Here is a 20,936-nt window from a genome sequence, read left to right on the forward strand (position 1 = left end):
TTGAATAAAGAAAAAAAATCCCAGGAGTGGTAAAATATGAAAAATGAGACGTGGCAGAAAAGATGATTATCCAATGCTTAGCAAAAAAGATAAATGTGATTTAATAAAACGGGCCGTGATTGATTGAATCAAAATAAATGTATACATTAGGAGTATATTTCTATTGTGTGCTAAAATTGGGGTTTGTTTGCAAGCCTGAAAAAATATTAGATAATTAGCTATGTATTTTTTGATATTTTAAAGGCAGAAGAAATAATTAAAGTCCAATAACAAGAGAACAAACAACAGTAATATAAATCTAAACAGAAATAAAAATAATATAAAATCAAGTTCCTTAGATCAATAAGCAATTTTCTAAGTGGTGACTTTTCTTTAAAATATAACTTTTTAAACGCCATTTTAAATTTTAATTTCTCACTAGTAAGAACGAGTTAAAATATAAAATATATAATATATAAAATATATAAATATTTTATATAATATAAAATATAACTTCTGCTTTCAACTAACCCCAATTTAGAATCAGTTGCAGTTATACGTTCTAGAATTTAAAACTTCAAATCCCAGCAGGACATAAATCCATAGTGTCCATATATAAAAAATTATCTTTTTAATAATTTTTAACCATCAATTATGCTTTTAGAAGGCGTTCAGTCAAAACTTAGCACGGACGAGTAGAACACGAACTTGACTAGATTCGCTTGACAATGTATAAGACTTGTAAAAGGAGCTTTTACATGCTGTTAAGAAAACGATTTTTCTATTCCACTTGGAAGCTTTTATATAGCCAAGGGTAATGATAGATTTTCTAAAGTTTTAGATGTTTTGTGGACTGTATACAGAATATTGAACTACATTTGAAAGATTTTGAAGGTTGCCATTTTGAGAAGGTTGCAACGACAAAACTTAACAAGATAAACTTAATTTTATAGTTATTTTTGTTGAAAACGGACTTTAGTAGAAACAATACCAATTAAAAAGATGTATTTGTTAATTATTACAATTAATTATTCGACGACTTTGTGTGTAAATCGGACGCTTTATTTCAGGAGTGGATTTTTAAATCATGAGTGGTTTGTCATCCACGAGCAGGTGGAATATATGAAGCGATTTAAACGAAGACGAGTTGAATACAACATTTTATTCTTTGAATTAGACTCAACAATGCTTAAAATTACTTTAAATCTGTTAAAAATAATCTGACGTTTCGTATTGAGAAATGCCAAACAATTTTACACAGGAGAAAAACCGTAAATTTTGACAGCATCGAAGAATAAAATAATAAACTCTAAAATAGCGTAGACGTTGACTCAAGTAATTGGATAGTGAATAAGCAAAATATAAACAAAAAATATAGTTTCTAACATTTTATCCACGCAGTTTTGAATTTTTAAACACGAGAGCAACAGTCCAAGTGTTTAATATTCTCAAGTGGATAAAAGGTGGCTAAAACATGAATGCAATACATCGTTTTATCCCCAACCAATCCTAGATTTATTCACTTAATTAAAAAATAATTTGACATTTCAATGTCACCGACTGCGACTATCATGTGAAAACTCAACGAAATTTAGAAGTCGATTTTGGCTAAAATGTGTTTTGCATTAGTGTTTTAGTTACTTAACTTGGTGTAAATGTGAGAATGTGAGTGTTAATAATAATGTTAATAAATTGATTACATAAACAAGTTCTTCCAGCTTTATTCAAAAATACTTTTTAAAGTATAACACACACTTTAGTTATAGATTATAAACCACATGTGTGTTATAGACGTCATAATATGTTCGAACTCAGCACAACTATATTTTCATAATACATACCAGGTGAATAAAAAGTATGGAACCAAGCGTTTTTTTCGTAAACTAAGCACTTTACAAAAAAAAATTAGTGTAGCGTAAAGTACAATTAAAATGTGACCATTTATCAAGAATAACATTTTTCAAAATTTCTTTTAGTTTTCGAGTTCTGGAATTTTTTTTTTTGAATTTTTTAATTAAAGATTTTGATCTAAAAATAACCTCTAATTTAATAAAATTGTTTTTTTAGCTAGTAGTTTTTTTAATTAATGGTTAAAGTTGCGTTCCGAGCTCATAATTTCGAAATTTTTATAGATAAAATTTTTTAACATTTTTTTATGTTCCTGGTATCTTACCTTATATGGCACTTTTCTCTGGGGCGCGAGTTCTTGCGCACCCCCTGTATTTAAATAATGCACTTACGCATAGGAAAATTGATAGTTTGTAGCATCTAATTATGAAATGTTTACCAAAGTTATTCACACACGCGCACTCAATAATAGTAATTTCAATCAAATTAAAGCCATTATATTTAATAATTTTAAGCCCTAATTTAGAAAATATAATGTCTACAAATTTATTTATAATTATCTACAATTACAACAATATCAATGCAAATTACGATACAAGTGACGTAAAGCGCGACGTAGGACCGGTTTCAGCTTCTACCCCAATCAATTATTCCATCCACTTTATAACAATTATAATTCACAACATCATAACTTAAAAGCTTTGAAAATCAACACAGCAGCAAAAAATCATATAGTATATTCAAGTATTCAAATATCTTACAAAGCAAAATTTAATTCAGTGGATTTATTGCGACCTTAAATTACAAGTATATCCCTCGGCACTTCATTTTATGGACACGTAGTACACACAAGAGAAGTTACCGGTAAAAATTGTTGAATTTAATTTATTAATTTTCAACCCTTGGTGGAAATGAAGTGCGTGGGTTGCTGCTCATTTGTCATACGTCGGATTAGCCCATCAAACGTTTGGACCCTTTGTGATACCTATGCTCAGTTTAATTTTTGATCCCATTATAAAATTTGCAGACTCTTCTTAAAAATTGGAGCACATGCTCTTTTGGTCTATTTCTTTGAAAAATTAATTAAAAATTAATTAATACAAAATTATTAAAAACATTAGACGGGCATTCAAACCTTTTTAGCAATTTAAATTTTAATATCGAAAATTTTAATTTAAATGTAGACATGGCGACATCGAGTTTTTCTGTAAACAAATTTAATCAAATCAGACCGTTTTCAAGTTCATATTTTCACGGTGATTTAATTTAATTTATCTGTCAATGCGATAATTTGTGATTCATCTTGTTTTACACACACATGCAATGTATTTAAATTCTAAGGTCTAGGGGTCTAGCGACGAAAAAATGTTTTAAAAGAAAAAATGTCATTCGATGCTTAGTGTCATATAGATTCTTTGTCGGAGATACATAGATATACGATTGTAAAACTTTGTTTACTTGTATCTGTTTCATTTCAAAAATTCAACTTAAATTTGCTTGTTTGTCCCCCAGAAATAATACAATTTTCGACATGTCGAAATTATTATTGAGAATTTTTCATTGTTTTAATTTTAAATTGTTCCAGTCATGTCATTAAATACGTAATCGTATTTAGGGTCGGCTTATAGATGGTAAATTAAAAATTAATTCGTTGTTAAAAGTTAATGCGCGATTAACCCGTGAATCTGTGCAAGTTAATCTGACGTTTGACTGTACGTAATTAACTTTATGACGCTTCTATAAACTGACTCTTAAACTTTGAAAACTTTATTTTTATTCGAATAAAACATTTAGATTTATAGAAGCGTTATTAAGTAAATTGCAATAAAATGTGACATTAACTGACAACGTGACCAAATTGAACCATTCAGGTGCTCAAATTCACGGGTTAATCCGTACCTACATTAACTTTTAACAACGAATTATGAAAATCTTTTAAACAAATAAGAAAACTCGTTTACAAATGGTTAATGAACAGCGGACTTCACTACAATTTTAAAGGTCTTTTTCCCCGTACTTTCAAGCGACTGTCCCTTCACCCAGACGGGAACGTTTTCGCGGCTCGCTGTGCTACCCGTAGACATTTGTCTTTGTAGAGAAAACATCCCCGACAACAGAATTAATTCGGAATTCGCCTTCTATAAACCGATCCTAAGTCTCTTCGGAATAAGATTAAAATTTGTATTTCAACCCTTAAAAAAAGTTGTCAAAAGCTAGTTGAAGGGTGAAAAACTACATAAAATGCACATTTCTAATGACAGATTATTATGAGAGAAATGAGTTTTAGTGAACAAAAAACTAAAAGAGTAATTTTTCTTGATTCAGTTAGGTCTAAAAAAGGTGAAGTAAATTTATTATTGAAAAACATTTTTGCCTGACAATAAAATATTTAATGATTTATTTTAATGGAAAATCCACAAATCACTGAATTTGTCTAGTTTTTCAAAATATAAACAAATTACGTATGATTTCTTAAACGCAGCAGGGTCATGGAGAAAGACTTTAAAAGAGGTACAACTTTATGACTTATGTGACATTTCATTACCATACAACACAAATAACGTAATTTGAATTCTGTTTAATTAAATGATTCGAATTCATTTGTAGGAAATGCATGTGAGAAATTTTTATATTGATTTATTCAAAAATTGTGCATATACGAATGAATAAAACATGAAACAGAACCAACAATAAATAAACACCTGTGGAGTCTTTAGCAAAATCAAAAGATTACTGAAATTTTACCCTGTTGTATTATTGTAACTCTGCTAACATAGTGGGAGTTATTCTATAGGTGTAGTATAACCAGAAGGACCAAACAGAAAGCTTTTGTTGAAAGGATCAGAAACAAGGGGTAAAGTTGTACAACGATAAAACGATAAAGTTATAATTTAATTTAGAAAGCTTTTCCACCTAGTGGAGCAGAAAAACCAAACGTTATGAAAGTTTTTGTTGCTCGGTTGGCAATTTTTATTTTTAACTCAATTTTGGCAAATAAGCAAAAAAGTATTGATGTAAACAAGAAATCTATAAATGTTTAATTTTTGGCTTATACTTTTAGGTTTAGGTGTCTGCTCAGCTATAAATAAATGAGAAATTAATTTCAGACTTACCTATGTTTAATTCTATGCTATCATATTCGTCCCTTCTTTTGTATTTTTGTACAAGGCTTTCAAAAATGGGGCAAATTTTTTTTATAAAACTATTTCCAAATTAACTGTATTTTGTATTATTATTTTGTATTAGGTATGTATTTTTCAAATTATCTGTACCTATATTTCAAATTATCTCTCACTTTGTTTGATTTTGCATGTCGTAAATATTTTATTGTCGGTCTCTATTACATGCAAATTATTTCACCTGAGTGGTACTCAATAAATAAAGTAATCGTTAACAATTATGTATAGTAAAATCGTTTTCATAAGGCCTACTAAAATTTTTATTACTTTTAAGTTAAATGCGGTATTGTTAAGAGTAAACCAGAGGGTGGAACCCACCCGGACCCTGAAACAGGTAATTTTTTAACAGGGCCGGATAACTTACTTTCTTTTGTCTAAAATACTTGAAATGTTTTAATAGTTTTTGATGCAGTTGTTATTATTAAAGTCAAGTATTTTAAGAAATTCAAAAAAGCCAGGTGGTTATTAACAAGGTATTATTAATTAAAGATGATTTTTTTTTTAATAATAGCTTGGTAAAACTCTACCACTACTTTAGTTTTAAATACGGCCCTGTTTTGTTCTAGTGGGTGCAGCAACACTTGCAAAGGAACGTGTCATTTATGGAGGGTTACAAATTCAAGCCATTGTTTGGTTAATCCCTTATAATGTGTCATAAAATTTTTAGTAGGTCTTATGAAAACGATTTTACTATACATGTAGTATTATAACACTGAAAAATTGACACGTGTATATTAATAACCAATCGTACAAAAAAAAAATAGAAGCAATCGGCCCCTGCTTATTAATAAATCAAAATCAAACCATCAAAACGTAAATGAGGTTTCTGAGAAATGAATCCCAGGAAACAAATGAGCGATTACTGTAAATGTGAAAACATCGGAGGTCGAAGGAAAATAAGACGTTTTCATAATTCGGTATTCCTATTATGGGAAAGAAATTAACAAGAGCGAAATAAGTGAACCAAAATGCATGATAACAACAAAATAAAATTTCGTATAAATATAAATGGTGAATCCGAAAAGAACCATATCCATTTTATTGAGGTTCGATTACGTGATAAACGTTTTTGTCACACTAAAACTTTTATTTTTGTAATACAATACTATCTAAATATCGGTTGTTGGTGGATAATGGTGCCATCAGGATAATCTAATTTTACACTACGTTAGTAATAAATTCTTTTGCACTGCAAAATTGAGACTTCGAGAAAATGAACAAATAAAGACTTTATTAGCAGTTTGCGTGACAACAAGATTAATGGCATATTGCCATCGTTAGAAGCACATCCACATGTTTCCATAAAAATGTCAGTGCAATTTTGTAACTTCCATTATTACATAAAAAGCAGACTGTTTTTGTATGTCATAGTTATAAGAAATCGTGGTTTAATTGTTTACACAGAGTTGCTATTTTTATTTGTTTTGATTCAAACCTTGATCGAGAACACTTAACCCACCTCAATAACTGTTCGCTGGAATTTAAAAAATAGATTTTTATCCTTGGCTTTTAAATCAGGGAAAGTTTCACCAGTTTTGATAGTTAGTCTGCGGCATCTGAAAGAATGAAATTGATTTTTGTAGATTAAACTATAAAAATTATTAAACGGGATTTTTCAAGCTAATTAATTAATTAAACATGTAGACAGAAATATGGGTTTCTGGATAAATTAGTGGCGCTGTTTTTTAATCAAGAGGTAGGTAGTCTCTAATTAGTAATTATTAAAATTGCTAATTAGCAACAAAGTGCACAATTTAGATGAATTTTAGATGGGGAATGAAGACAACCGCAAAATCCCACAAGAGGATGTCAGTTTTAAGTGTTTTATTTACCTATTTAAAGCAAGCGGTGGTAATAAATATGTGTTGATTGATCACTTGTTAGAATAATAGTAATTTTCATTTTAAAAATGAATTTAAAGTTTTATTCAAGTACCTAATTATAATTAAGCTTTGTTGGTAATAAAGCTAATTTCCTTATCCATTACGAATCTCATTTAAAAATTTAGGAAAAAAATAAGAATGAGAGAATTTTTAATAACTTCTGTATCAATTATTATATTTGCGTTGTCGTTTCTCAATTATTTAATCAAACATGATTAGTGGTCCGTTTGTAACACAAATTTGAAAGAGATACAAAAGGATTAATGTAATGGTATTGTTCTAGTCAACAGTTTCAGAGCTAGAAATTCTTATCGGCTTTTGTACTATAAAATGTTTCAATTATATTAGGGATAATACTTATTGTCTGAAAACCACAATATTTGTTCCAATCACATAAATCAATAGCTACTTTTAAGCCTGAATATAAACAGAAGCCTAAATACGCCAAATTTTGGTAAATTAAACATAAGATACTTTGAGAAATATCTAGAACAGATGTGGATAATGTGGGTACTCAAGTTTGTATTGTAGAACTTGTATAGAGAATTTTTAAAATGTTTTAATTGTGTGATACTTCAACAGGAGTTAAATCTGCAAAACGAAATTAGTATCAGAAGTGCAAAGGAATTAATTACCCGTTTAAAATCACAAGTAAAAGCGTTGCGATTCGAATGACTACAGGAAGGAATAAAAATGAAAATTTGAGCAAATGCGTTGATTTAAAAAAAATCACTTTCTTTGGTGAAACTCGTGCAACTTTATATAACCTGAGAGAAACACAATCTTGAAGTCTTTCGACTTTTTAAAGTTTCCGAAAACAAAGCACAATATCAGGAGTAACTAATCTTTGTTTACTTTTGTTTGAAATTTATTGTATTTTTAATAATTTTTTACTAAAGCAATAAAACATTTTCAAAAATCCGGTTTATTTCACACGAATAAAAGTATTTCCTCTCGGTGGATAGATTTAACCCTAAATTGAATTGATCCACTCTGGGACTTCAAAAGTTAGAAAAGATAATTCAGACAGTAAATAAATCGATCAGTAAGTAATACACCCACTGCCTACAAGTTGCAAATATTTATTTACCCCAGGTAGCAAAAAAATAACTAAAATTAACAACGTAATTAATATAGGGTAGCAAACATAAAGATTTTTGTCATTATTGATGTGATTAAATTTGTTCTGAATGACATTAATGACACTTTTTGTATGAATTAGCTTTTCAGTTAAGGATGCATTTAGACTTCTGCAACCTACTGGATGCACATTAATATGAAAAAGAGTACCTACATACAAGGTGATTCTTTTAGGGCCTATATTAGAAACTTTTTAACTTCTAATGCAGATAGAAATTTAAAATTTGGTACACATCTCAAATCGACCAGTCTAAGTTCAATTAAATTATTTTAAAAATGGCTGAACTTCCGGAACTACAAGAAATTGGCGCCAACTTTGAAATTTTAAATGGTAACCAATTATGTTTATTGCATTTTTGAATTCTCCTCTCCAAACTGAGTAAAATGTACCTAGTTGTTAGTACTTAGGTATCTATCATAGTTTTTGACATATGTCAATTTTTTGCTCAAAATTTTCATTTGCAGAGGTTTATTAAAAACATCACAGCTCTTGAACCGTTTGCAATAAGTAAATAATTTTTCTTGCATTCGATAACCAAACGTCCGAAGAGTTTCCTAAAATTTTCAAAATTGTCAACTGTCAAATTGCAAATTATATGATTTTTTGAAAATGATATTTAACAAACAGCTATAACTCAGTTTTTTCAAATAAAATGACCCCATTTTCTCAACGGCAAGCGAAAGTACATCGATTTCTAGAAGGACTTTTAACAACATGTCCTATACCCATCTCTTACAGTTTCTAAAATAATCACGAAAAACATGTTTTTGTTTTTTATTTTTATAGTCAATCACGTAGGCTTTGGAAAATGATCAATACGTATTAAAGATTTAGTCTACACAACACCCATTCGGAATTACGAAGAATTGAGGCAAGGATTGAGGCGGCATTTAATAATATTCAACCACATGAAATAATGGAAGCCACTCAATCAGTTCACCATCGAGTTTTGGAATGTTTACAAATGGTAAACATATCGAACATCTGTATTAATTATGGTATATAATTATTATGGTATATATAAATAAAAATTATAACATGTTTTTCGTGATTATTTAGGTATAGGACATGTTGATAAAAGTCCCTCTACAAGTTAATGTACTTTTGATTGCCGTTGAGAAAATAGAGTCATTTCATTTGAAAAAACTGAGTTATAGCGGTTTGGTAATGATAATTTTCAAAAAATCATACTAGCCTTGCAATTTGACAGTTGACAATTTTGAAAATTCTAGAATACTTTTCGAACCTTTGGTTATCGAATGCAAAAAAAATATTCACTTATCGCAAAGGGTTCAAGAGCTGTGATGTTTTGAATGAACCCCTGCAAGTGAAAATTTTGACCAAAAAATTGACATATGTCAAAAACTATGACAGATAGGTACTAACAACTTGGTACATTTTACTTAGTTTAAAGAGGAGAATTCAACAATGCAATAAAATTAAGTGGGTACCATTTAAAATTTCAAAGTTGGCGCCAATTTATCGTAGTTCCGGAAGTTCAGCCATTTTGAAAATAATTTAATTGAACTTAGACTAGTCGACTTGGGTTGTGTACAAAGTTTCAAATTATTATCTGCATTAGAAGTTAAAAAGTTTCAAATGTAGGCTCTAAAAGAATCACCTTGTATATATTATTTTTTCTATTGGGCTCTTTTTAAATTGAATTTATTATATTTGTCAGTTAAAATTTTTGACATTTGACGTATGCGGTACCCAAATTGCTGGAAAATGGCTTAAATCGCATTAGTTTCGGTAAAATACAATTTCTCACATAAAAAACGACAGTCTCTTACCAGGGATGGCCAAAGTATTGCATAAAATGTCGCCAAAAAAACAATGTCACAAAAATTGCATTTTATGCAACTGTTTTCAGATACATAAAATGCTCATTGTGACACCGAAATAGAAAAAGTTAATTTGATTGTAGTTGCCATATCAAGAGAAACATGCTGAATATTCGGCGAAATTACAAACAAAGCCGAGATAACTGTTAACCAGACCTTATTGAAGTTCCAGAAAGAAGACACTTCGTTTAAGCACAACACAGCAACTCTGGTAAAATAAACTTACTGAAAACTCTGAATAAAAATGCATATTTTAAATGAAAAATTCCTTACATCTTTGTATGTACATACATACTACGTGAAAAAAAAGGAATCATTCGTTTTTTTTATAAATCATTTGCCTTCAGAAAAAAAATTATTAATAAAAATTAAAATGTATAAAAAATGTGATCATGTATCTAGAATGAAATTTTGTTGTTTTCGAGTAAAGCAGTTTTATTTTCAAAATAAACATGTGATATTTTTTAAACACAGCATCTTCAGCGAGAAAAATATTCGAAAATAGCGTGTTATGGCAACAACATGACAGAAAATTAATAATCGTCAAAATTACAGTAATTCAGCTATTTTTTGAAACTTTTAGACAAACTGGTATTATTTTTGTAACCTAGCCACAGATATAACTTTTCAATCACACCCTGAGGTGCCCTTCTGGGATTGGTGGAATTAAGAGTCTCGCAACTTACTTATAGAAACAAAAAATTACTTCTTTGGCTGCACTTTTTGGCGACCTATTGCCGCCGGCATTTGATATTTTTCTCTAAGGCGCAAGTTCTGGCGCACCTGTGTACCTAGTATTATAGAAGATATACATATCAGTTTTTTATCGTCTAGTGGATAAAGAAGATTTTTATCTGAAGTTTTTTTTTAATTCAGCAGATTTGATACAAAATAAATCTGCAAACGCCCCAAATGTGACAACTTTGATGACTAAATGTCATAAAGTACAAGTTTTACCTTTCAGCCATGAAGTAAAAATCCTGTTCTTGCGCTTAAGCGTTTTTTATATTGACCAATGTTGTTTACAGTTACGGAAATAAAATTTCGAGCAGTATTGTCATTTTCACAATGTAAACTCTAAAACAACCTTTACATTAATAACATCATTTGTTACTCTTCTCATGTTTATGTCATTTTGACTTAACTATTTACTTTCAAAAATAGCGTGACTGACAGAAAAGTTTAATTGTCAATTGTCAATCATGATGACAGTAAAAGGGAGTTTACAGTGAAATTTTTGAAGTGACAGAAAAATACTGCCCGAAATTGTAATTCCACAACTGTACGTATCACGTGCTGTTAAGAGCCATAACGCCAGTGAGAGGATTAAGGATTAAGGCCCTCCTTCATCGGACCTCAAACTACTTCCTTGGTCGTTATGGCTTTCTTAACAGCTCTGAATATGTAAATAACTATAATATTTTGTGGAAAAAGGTTTGGTAAATTAAAAAAATCAATGATATATAAATAGGTACTACTAAAACCCTTAAAAAGTATCAAACTTTTTTATTGCTATAGTTTTGCTCTAGAGTTATGGCCCATGAAACACACGTACACTTCTATTAAAAAAAAGCGTATAAGTAGTGAGCCCAATTTTGGCTGGATTGTAATATTGTAAACTTATCTTTTAATTATTTAGAAACCATAACTAAAACCATATTGATAGCTGGATTTCATCGATGTATTTCTCAGAAATTTTAATATGTTTAAATTTTTTGCCCTATTACACAACCATTACCAATTACTACAAACACAATTTATAAACTTTTATTCATAAATTTACAGAAAAAGGCAAGTCTCAACAATCTAACAACAACAATTTCAATAAAGATAGCAACTCAATTAGTCTACGTGACATAAGTTTTATTGTTCGCTAAGCTTTTGCACAACTTGCCATACTTCGTCTGCAGTAGGAGGCCTGACATTCAGCTTAGACATTTCTTTTGCCATACGGCCTCAGACGTTTTCTATGTGGATTTCTTTAAATCAGTGCTTCAGCAATTTTTTTTTATAATGTAATTTGGCCTGTTTTTTGATGTTGTTTTTGTCACAATTCACAATTTCATAATTGTCAGGCATCTTCCAAACTTCTATCAAGTTGTTACATGTTTTTCCATTTCGTTTTAACACTGACTATGACACTGCACTGTCAAAACCACGAAATACGACATTTCTTTTGATAGTTTTCTAAACTTTTTGAGAACAACACACTATGTAAAAATTTGACAATTTTGTTTTTGACAATTTGCGTTTTTTTGCACTCAAGTGTAACTCTTTCACTAGTAGATAAATAATTTCTTTATCGTTTTGTATAAATAACTACATACTCGTATTTAACTAAAAATATGTAGTTCCATACTTTCTGTTCAACTGATTAGGTATAATCGCGTATGTAGGTATTTTGTCAAGTTTTATGTGTCAAACTTGTTTGTGCTTTATAAATTCGTAATGAAGTGTAAATGCCAGTTACATCCATTTGCCATCATTTTTATTATCATAGGACTTGCAATGTGTGTTGTGTCACACACTGAGGCTTTCAAAAATAAAAATTCCGAAGGAGAAACTCAGGTCAAAGAACCGGAAGTAATGCAAGTGGAGGAAGCCCCTCCTGAAGAACCACCCGCTGAAGAAGAAGCTTAAAATCCAGCTTGAAATGAACACTTATTATTTTAAAGTGTTTCTGGTGTACGCAATTGCGAGCGCTGCTGCTGCTTTTCTAGGCAAAGTATGTAATAAATTTGTGAAGAAATAAGTATGTATGTCAATAAAAAACAAGACGAATGTTTTTAATAATTTGTCTCTGTCGCTTATTTTGTAAATTTTGCTACTCCGCGTTTGAAGTGGACCAGGAGTAAATATTGTAATACGTAGTAAGTATACGTAGTACCTAGACTTTTATAAATGCCATTTTAAACAACACTACAAATGCTTCAAATAGAATGAACTCGAATTGAATAATGGATAGGTAATGAATAAATAACCAACATTAAATTTCAAACATAACGTGGAAATTATAATACACATTTAGTTTTAATAAATTAAACATAAATAACCAGACAGCATTTTGATTTATAAAACGTAAAACCTTGGTTGACTTGGTGAGATTTACTAAAATGTTTAGCAATGACGAAAAAACCTATACATATGATTCTCATTTATGAAAAATGATTAATATACTATAAAAAAAGTTTGTAAGACTGCACGTTTATTGGTATGCAGCGCGATATCAAATAGACGAGCTCTAATTATAACCTTTGTAAAAAATAAAAATACGATCACTTATGTTTAATTAATCAAAACCAAATATTTTAATATCCACGTTATCTTTGAATTGTAATGTTGGTTACTTCAAAAAAAAATTCCAGGCTCATTATTAGGTACTTGTTAAGACATCTGTATCGTGGGAGACTCTGTATATACGAAGGAGTATGTATGTATGTCCATTATTTACCTTTGAATATTAAAACTTTAAAAAGTGTATACAAAGTGTTTCAAAACTCGCACCCCAGAGAAGAATTCCAAGTAAGTAAGACATAAGATAGCAGAAACATGAAAAAAATTCTATCTGTCAAAAATTTTGCCATTTATTTTTTAACATTTAACATTTTTTTATGCCTATTTAATGTTACTGATGATCTTGTATATAATTGTACAAAAATTTTTGCCAATAAAAGCCACAAATAACGTTAAACATAGTTACAATTTAGGATACAGCTTTCGTGTTTCCTTTTCTAATAGCCTGTAGCAAACAAACTTGGAAAACTATTTTTCCAATAGAAATAAATAGAGTCAAAGTGCAAACTGCCATAATTTCTAAATTTTTATACATAGAATTTTTGCAACATATTTTCCATGTTCCTGGTATCTTACCTTACATATGGCATTTTTCTGTAGAGCCCGAGTTCTGAAACACACTGTATAAGCAATTCACAAATATGTACTAATCTAGTGCATCGCCTGAAATTATTTTCAACTATACAGCGTGTCCCAAAAATAAGTTACGATACAATATTGTGAGTTGTGAATTGTACATGAAGTATTTAAAAAACTAAACCGTATCCGGTTGGCGTGTGGCAAATTATTAAACACAATTTAACCCGATACACCAAACTTTTATTTGTAACATTCCCATATCAAGAGGATTCAATAAGAAGTTGCAAATTATTTACAAAAATACTTTTAAATCTGTTACCAACAGACACACTTTTTCTGGATCACTTCGCAGATTGATAAATTGTCTATTTAAAATACTTTTCATGTCTAGAAGTGATGAATTAATAGTTATTTATTCGACGAGTTTGAGTGTAAATCGGACTCTTTATTTGACCAAGTGGATTTTTAAACCACGAGTGTAACGAGTGGTTTACCATCCACGAGGTGGAATAAAGCGTACGATTTACACTCAAACGAGTTGAATGCAACATTTTATTCTTCGAATTAGAGTCAACAAGGCTTAAACTTGCTTTAAATCTGTTAAAAATAATTTGACGTTTTGTATTGAGAAATGCCAAACAGTTGTCAAAACTTCCTTACACGGGAGAAAAACCGTAAATTTTGACAGTGTCGAAGAATAAAAAATATTTAACTTTAAATGCTAATTGTCACAACAATGTCTATCATTAAAATGAGCCCTTTTTGATCAAGGCAATCACAGTAATTCCACCACGGATCACTTATTTGGGATTCGCCCAGGGATTGTAAATAGTGAAATTCGAATTGTTTTATTGTAAAAATATAAAATAATGTGATTCATTCAGTGCAACATAAATGTGATTATTGAGTAATATTTTTTGCATATCTTGTGCAAATGTGCATTTCTTGGCTATTGAAATTATGATTAATTTTTTAAAATGTTTATAGTTAAATATCTTTTTAATTGTAGAAACTTAAATGAAAATGTTTTTTGAAAGATAATTTAATAATCTCTTAGACGTAGAAACAAAAAAGGGTTCCATTTAATTTTTTAAAGTTATTTAACTTTTAATAAACTTCTTCATTTTTTTATCTGTACAAATGCAACATACTAAAAAATTGTTATAGTCTTAAAGTGTGTATTTTTTCTTTGCAGTTGTGAAAAGAAATTTCTAACTGTCTTATTTTTTGTGTAATAAAATTTTAAAAAGAGTACTTACGTTTCGTCAAAAAAAAATCAAATTATTTCTAAAATTAACCAAAATCGACCAATAAAAGTGTAATTTAAAAACATTCTAATAAAAAGCTACATCCAAAAACTGCCAAGAAACATACGGTGTTTCATGTGAAAAGTATTGATTGATTTAATTAGTGAATAACTAGTGTAATTTATGGTGCAAAATATCGAATGCTGATAATCTACATTGTACATACCTCTCCAGAAAATGCTGAAGCAGCGAAAGAGACAAGAAAGGTACAACATTGGTAAATGTCATAGTAAATGTCAGGTAAATGTGAAAAACGATTAGACTAAAAAACAGTGTTTTTACCCCATGTCCGAAAGGTAAAAAAAGGTGTCATTTAGTCATACAAGCTTCATTTTTCTGACGTATGTGGATAAAAGTTATAATTTTGAATAATGCACGCATGTCTTTAATGTTGTTCAAGTCGATTGATAATTAACACTTCATCAATATAGAAGTACACTTTTATTCAAAAAAAAAAAAAACGTACAAGTAATAGTGAGCCTGATTTTAACTGGATTGTCCATATTGTAAACTTATCTTTTAATCGTTCTTTCTACTTAGAAACCTGTAACTAAATCCTTTCTCAGAGATTTTAATGCGTTTAAATTTTTTGCCCCAGAAGACAACCATTACTCCCTCGATATATCCCATTGACAATAGTCCTCAATACGTGTACGCTTTTTTTGAACAAAAGTGTACTGTGAGAGAATTACATACTTGTGATACGAATATTAATTTATTAGAGTAAAAGGTTATAATGAAATGTTTAAAATCTTTTTTTCACATATTAAGAACTTTATCTTACAGGTTGAGTTTTTGAGCTACCTTAGACCATTGTTTTCGGTGATAGAAATTAAATATTATTCACAGGGGAGAAAAAGTACTCACAAGTGAGTAAATTTGACTATTATATTATATTTACTATTATATTTATACTATTATATTTTTATAGGTGAATATTTTACTTGAATGAAACTTCATTGTTTGGATAGTCGCACCTGTAAGATAAAACATCGTATATCACACGTGATCGAAATGCCATTATGAAACTCGTGAGAAGTGTCCCACTCGTGCGCAAGCGCACTCGTCGGTTAAAATTCTCATTCGCGTATAATGATGCATTTCTATCACTTATAATATAATGTACTATTATAATTTTATTAAAATTAGACTTTAAAGATAAACAAAACTTTATTAATGCTTTATAAAACATTAAAATTCTCTCTTCATGTTTATTTTGTACTCCTATCTTTCGCGTTCTTTAATTATTTGAAATGACGTAAATCTGTAGTCACAATAGCTAAAAGGTATTGTCTTGGAATTAACATGAGGTCGGCCTATTATCGACAAACTATCAACATATTTTCTTCAGGATGCTGCGAAATCATCCTCCAATGATTACAATTTCCGGCAGCATTGCCGAACTTGTGAATAACTAATTTCCCTAAACTAATATCTCATGTTTATTAAAATAACAAGTCTCAGGGTTATTACCCGATTATTATAAAAATTATTTATGGATTTTAAATATGTATTAGAGTTCAACCGAAACGTCAAATGTAAAAGATGTTTCCGAGCGACAGCTTTAAATGATGGTCTTATCATAATTGGATCATGGTATATTGCAACAATACATTATTTTGATTGAAGAGTTTTGTGACACTGTGACCTCTGAACCCTTGTAATGTCACAAAAGTTCCCAATGAATGTCATTGAGAATTAACTCACGGTAATGTAATAATTTTCCTAGCATATTTTTGAACAGTAAGGAATTCAAAATGATTAAAAAATAAATATTTAAGAACACAAATAGTTTGAAGAGAATAGACACTAATACTCATAACTTTCAATAATGTTTATTAATTTAAGCAGGCTGTTTGTACCTATAGCAAACCTATATATCGAAAATTGCGAATCAAATTGGAATTTTGTACAGCAAAACATCCTCTACATTGCGGAGACTTCTTGATAACGGACATTTTTGTAGGAACGTAACTAATACATAGAGTTGTAATATAAAAAATCCTCTTTACAATAAAAAAGTGCAATAGTTCTATATTTCCTTTGTTCATACTGACTGCTGCAAATTTTTTTTTTGCCGATATATTATGAATGTATAGAAAAAATCATTTCATTTTGAAAAACAGCTTTTAAAAGTGTTTTCATTTTATGTATCACTAGTGCGTTAGTGCTATTTGACACTTTAGAGTTAAGTGGCATAGAGGTTAAAAGGTTAGTGAGGGTGCTTTAAAATTGCGTCAAAAAATGTCCCTTTTAAAAACAAAATTAGCGGGGTTTGATTTTATTAGAACACTCTGTAACTCATGAATGTATGGTTTGATTCAATTTTAGTAAAAAAAATTGAAAAAGATTGTTTAAATAGCTTTCATTTGATGTGCCATCAGTGGGGTAGTGCCATTTCAATTTTTAAAGTTGGGGTGCGTGGGGGTTTCATAGTAACTGGGGGTGCTTTAAAAATTACGGCAAAGGATGTCCCCCTTGGAAACAAAATTGACCTGTTACGGCGTTTTTACAAAGTCTTTTTAGTGTCTGAAGATATTCGGGATGGCTCGTTTTCATTGGGCAAGCCTGTATGTACTTACTTCGGGAGAAGCAATAAAATTTATGAAATAAAAATTCAAAATGCTTAATGTGTTTTTACACATGTTTTCTTAAATTGCTAAGTGAAATTTAGTTACTTTTTCAGTGAAGGATTCGATTTCAAAAATTAAATTCGATAATGGAAAAAATATTATCCTTATTCCTAAAAGATCAATGCGTTTTAGAACCTTCCGTTATCTTAGATAAATTTTCTCATTCTTTGCCGTCAAGTTTTTCTCAGCTCTTATCCCATTCAAAGTAGCATGAAAAATGAAACTGTCCTTATGTCTTTATTTATTTTGTAAGCATTTAGCAAACATAGCCCGCATCGAATCACAGACCATCAAACAAAAATCATTTATCTGCTAAATGGTTGCTCCTACATCAAGTGTTTAACCAACTAATCTAGACATTGTTATCGAAAGCAGCATTTATAATGGCAATTATATTTATAACACTCGACTGACACGACACTGTCTCTGGTATATACAGGGTGAGTCATTTATAATAAAGACCCCAACCGATCTTCAGACGCAACCCAAAATACATTTTCACAGATAACTTGGATTTTCTTGCGTTTGCAAACATTAATTTATTAATTTTTAATCAATGTGATTGTTGATATGTCATGCATTAAATTTGACAGTGTCATCAATTGCACTTTTATTTCTCCTTGAAATCGAAATGTATTCAAACGACAAAAAAACTAACATGACTTTGGTATATGGAGAATGCCACAAAAATGCTGTTGCTAAATCTGTGCCGTCAAAGGTACACCGTAGGACGCCAAGTTGTAAAAGCTGTAAACGGTATCGCAGATATCTTTGTTTATAACTTTGAAAAATTTCAGAGAGTACACTTCTATTCAAAAAAAAAAAAGCGTACAAGTAGTGAGCTCAATTTTGGCTGGATTGTCATATTGTAAACTTATCTTTTAATCGTTGTTACTTAGAAACCTGGAACTAAAACCTTGCTGATAGCTGGATTTTATCGTTGTATTTTTCAGAGATTTTAATGTGTTTAAATTATCGATTACTACAAACACAATTCATAAACTTTTATTCACAAATTTACAAAAAAGGCAATTTTCCATAGTTCGTTTGCAGTAGGAGGCCTGACATTCAGTTTATTAGACATTAATTTTGCCATACGGCCTCAGACGTTTTCTATGTAGTTGAGGTCGGGACTTCTTTAAAATAGTGCTTCAGTTCTTTTATACCTAGAGCACCCATCTTCCAACTTATTAGTAATGATCACGCTCTTGTTAATGGTATTATATGTCGTGATATAATTCAATTCTAAATAACAATTGAAAGCAATTTTCACACATTTGACATACAAAATGTAAAAATGTCAGTACAGTATGTAGTACGTTTTCTTGGAAACGATTAATTAATATATCCCATTTACAATAGTCAATACGTGTACGCTTTTTTTGTGAATAGAAGTGTACATCAAGTAACGCATAGTGGCATCTGAGAATGTATTTTGGGTTGTGTCTGAAAATCGGTCAGGGTCTTTATTATACGTATGTGACTCAGCCTGTATCAGCTTTGAAATTGTGAGCCTTTGTCGGAACTTCTAAATCGTCAAAGTTTCTAAGCTGTAGATAGATGTTTAAACGGTCAGATTTGTTCTGTGACATGCTTCTCAACAAACTTTAAAATGTGAGGAATTGAAGAGGTTTCTTGATTATTTTTTTTGCCTGGCTTATAGTTCAATAATTCTACTTAGTTGAAAACACAACAGAGCATCTTCTGACCAATATCCTAGTTCAAACTATTAAACAACAATTTATATTACATTATTATGTATAAGTATTATTTTTATAAATTATTATTATCTTCTACATACAGGCTGTAAATTTTAAAACTTGCAATCGGCAATATCTCTAGAACTAAAAAAGTTATTGAGAATCACTCAAAACCGTTTCGGTGGTTTTTAGGGGGAATCAAAATGGCATGGTAAGTAACGCTCCTCCACCCACCCTTCAAGCCACAGCCACCTTAAGTTGAAAATTTTAAATGGCACGACCCTACTTGCGATACATCGTTGGAAAGCTCCTAACAATATCTTTTCAAAAATGTAATACAATAGCCTATTTGGTAAAGCAATTTTTACAATTATTCAAAAACGAAGACGTTAAATTTTCATTTTATTCATTATATTCGAGGGTGGGTGGAGGTGTGTCACTTGTCCTGTCATTTTAATTCCTCCTAGGAACCACCAAAACGGTTTTGAGTGACTATTAATAACTTTTTCAGTTGAGAGAAATTGTCGATTGCAAATTTTAAAATTGACACAGTGTATACAGGGTGCGCCAGAACTCGCGCCCCAGAGAAAATTTTCAAGTAAGAAAGATACCAGGAACATGGAAAAATGTTTAAAAAATTCTATCTGTCAAAAAATTTTGACATTTATTTTTTGACATTGACATTTGACATTTTTTATACAGGATGCGCCAGAACTCGCGCCCCAGAGAAAAATGCCATATAAAATAAGATACCAGGAAAAAATGGAAAAAATGTTTAAAAAAATTTATCTATAAAAATTTAGAAGTTATGAGGGTTTAAAGTTTGTACTTTGACTCTATTTATTTCTATTGGAAAAATAATTTTCAAAGTTTTTTTGCTATAATCTTTTAAAAGAGGAGAAAAGGAAGCTGTATCCTAAATTGTAACTCTGTTTAATGTTATTTGTGGCTTTTATTGGCAAAATTTTTGTCCCTTTACTAAATAATTGTAAAAAAACATATACAAGATCAGTATGCTTGAATAGATATAAAAAAATGTCAAATGTCAAAAAATAAATGTCAACATTTTTTGACAGATAGAATTTTTTAAACATTTTTTTCATGTTCCTGGTATCTTACCTTACTTGAGAACTTTCTCTGGGGCGCGAGTTCTGGCGCACCCTGTATGTATTTAATGATACTGATGATCTTGTATATGTTCTTTTACAATTATTTAGTAAAGGTACAAAAATGTTGTCAGTAAAAGCCACAAATAACATTGAACAGAGTTACAATTTACGATACAGCTTCCTTGTTTCCTCTTTTAATAGCCTATAGCAAAAAACTTGGAAAATAATTTTTCCAACAGAAATAAATAGATTTAAAGTGCAAACTTTAAACACTCATAACTCCGAAATTTTTATAGATAATTTTTTTTTAGGATTTTCTCCATGTTCCTCGTATCTTACCTTATATGGCATTTTTCTCTGGGGTGCGAGTTCTGGCGCACCCTGTATAGAGAAGCTTGTCCTGACTGACCCACAGCCTAAACCGCTGGAGACAGAAATTT

General features: G+C 30.1%; 1 protein-coding gene across 3 annotated transcripts in view; it reads right to left on the reverse strand.

Moving 5' to 3' along the window:
• LOC123010617 (mesotocin receptor-like) overlaps positions 1–20,936 on the reverse strand; it is a 72,979-nt gene that overhangs the window by 22,318 nt on the left and 29,725 nt on the right. The window contains exon 1 of one of the 3 annotated variants that reach the window (XM_044407648.1): positions 6,466–6,559. The exons of the other annotated variants lie outside the window; for them this stretch is intronic. The gene's annotated coding sequence lies outside the window, so the exon portion shown is untranslated. Of the gene's footprint in view, positions 1–6,465; positions 6,560–20,936 lie in introns of those variants that run through there. 3 annotated transcript variants of the gene reach the window in all.

This window comes from Tribolium madens, unplaced genomic scaffold (assembly GCF_015345945.1).
Source record: "Tribolium madens isolate multiple individuals breed KSU strain unplaced genomic scaffold, Tmad_KSU_1.1 Scaffold_91;HRSCAF=231;Tcas5.2_LG7, whole genome shotgun sequence".
Classification (NCBI taxonomy): Eukaryota; Metazoa; Arthropoda; class Insecta; order Coleoptera; family Tenebrionidae; genus Tribolium; species Tribolium madens.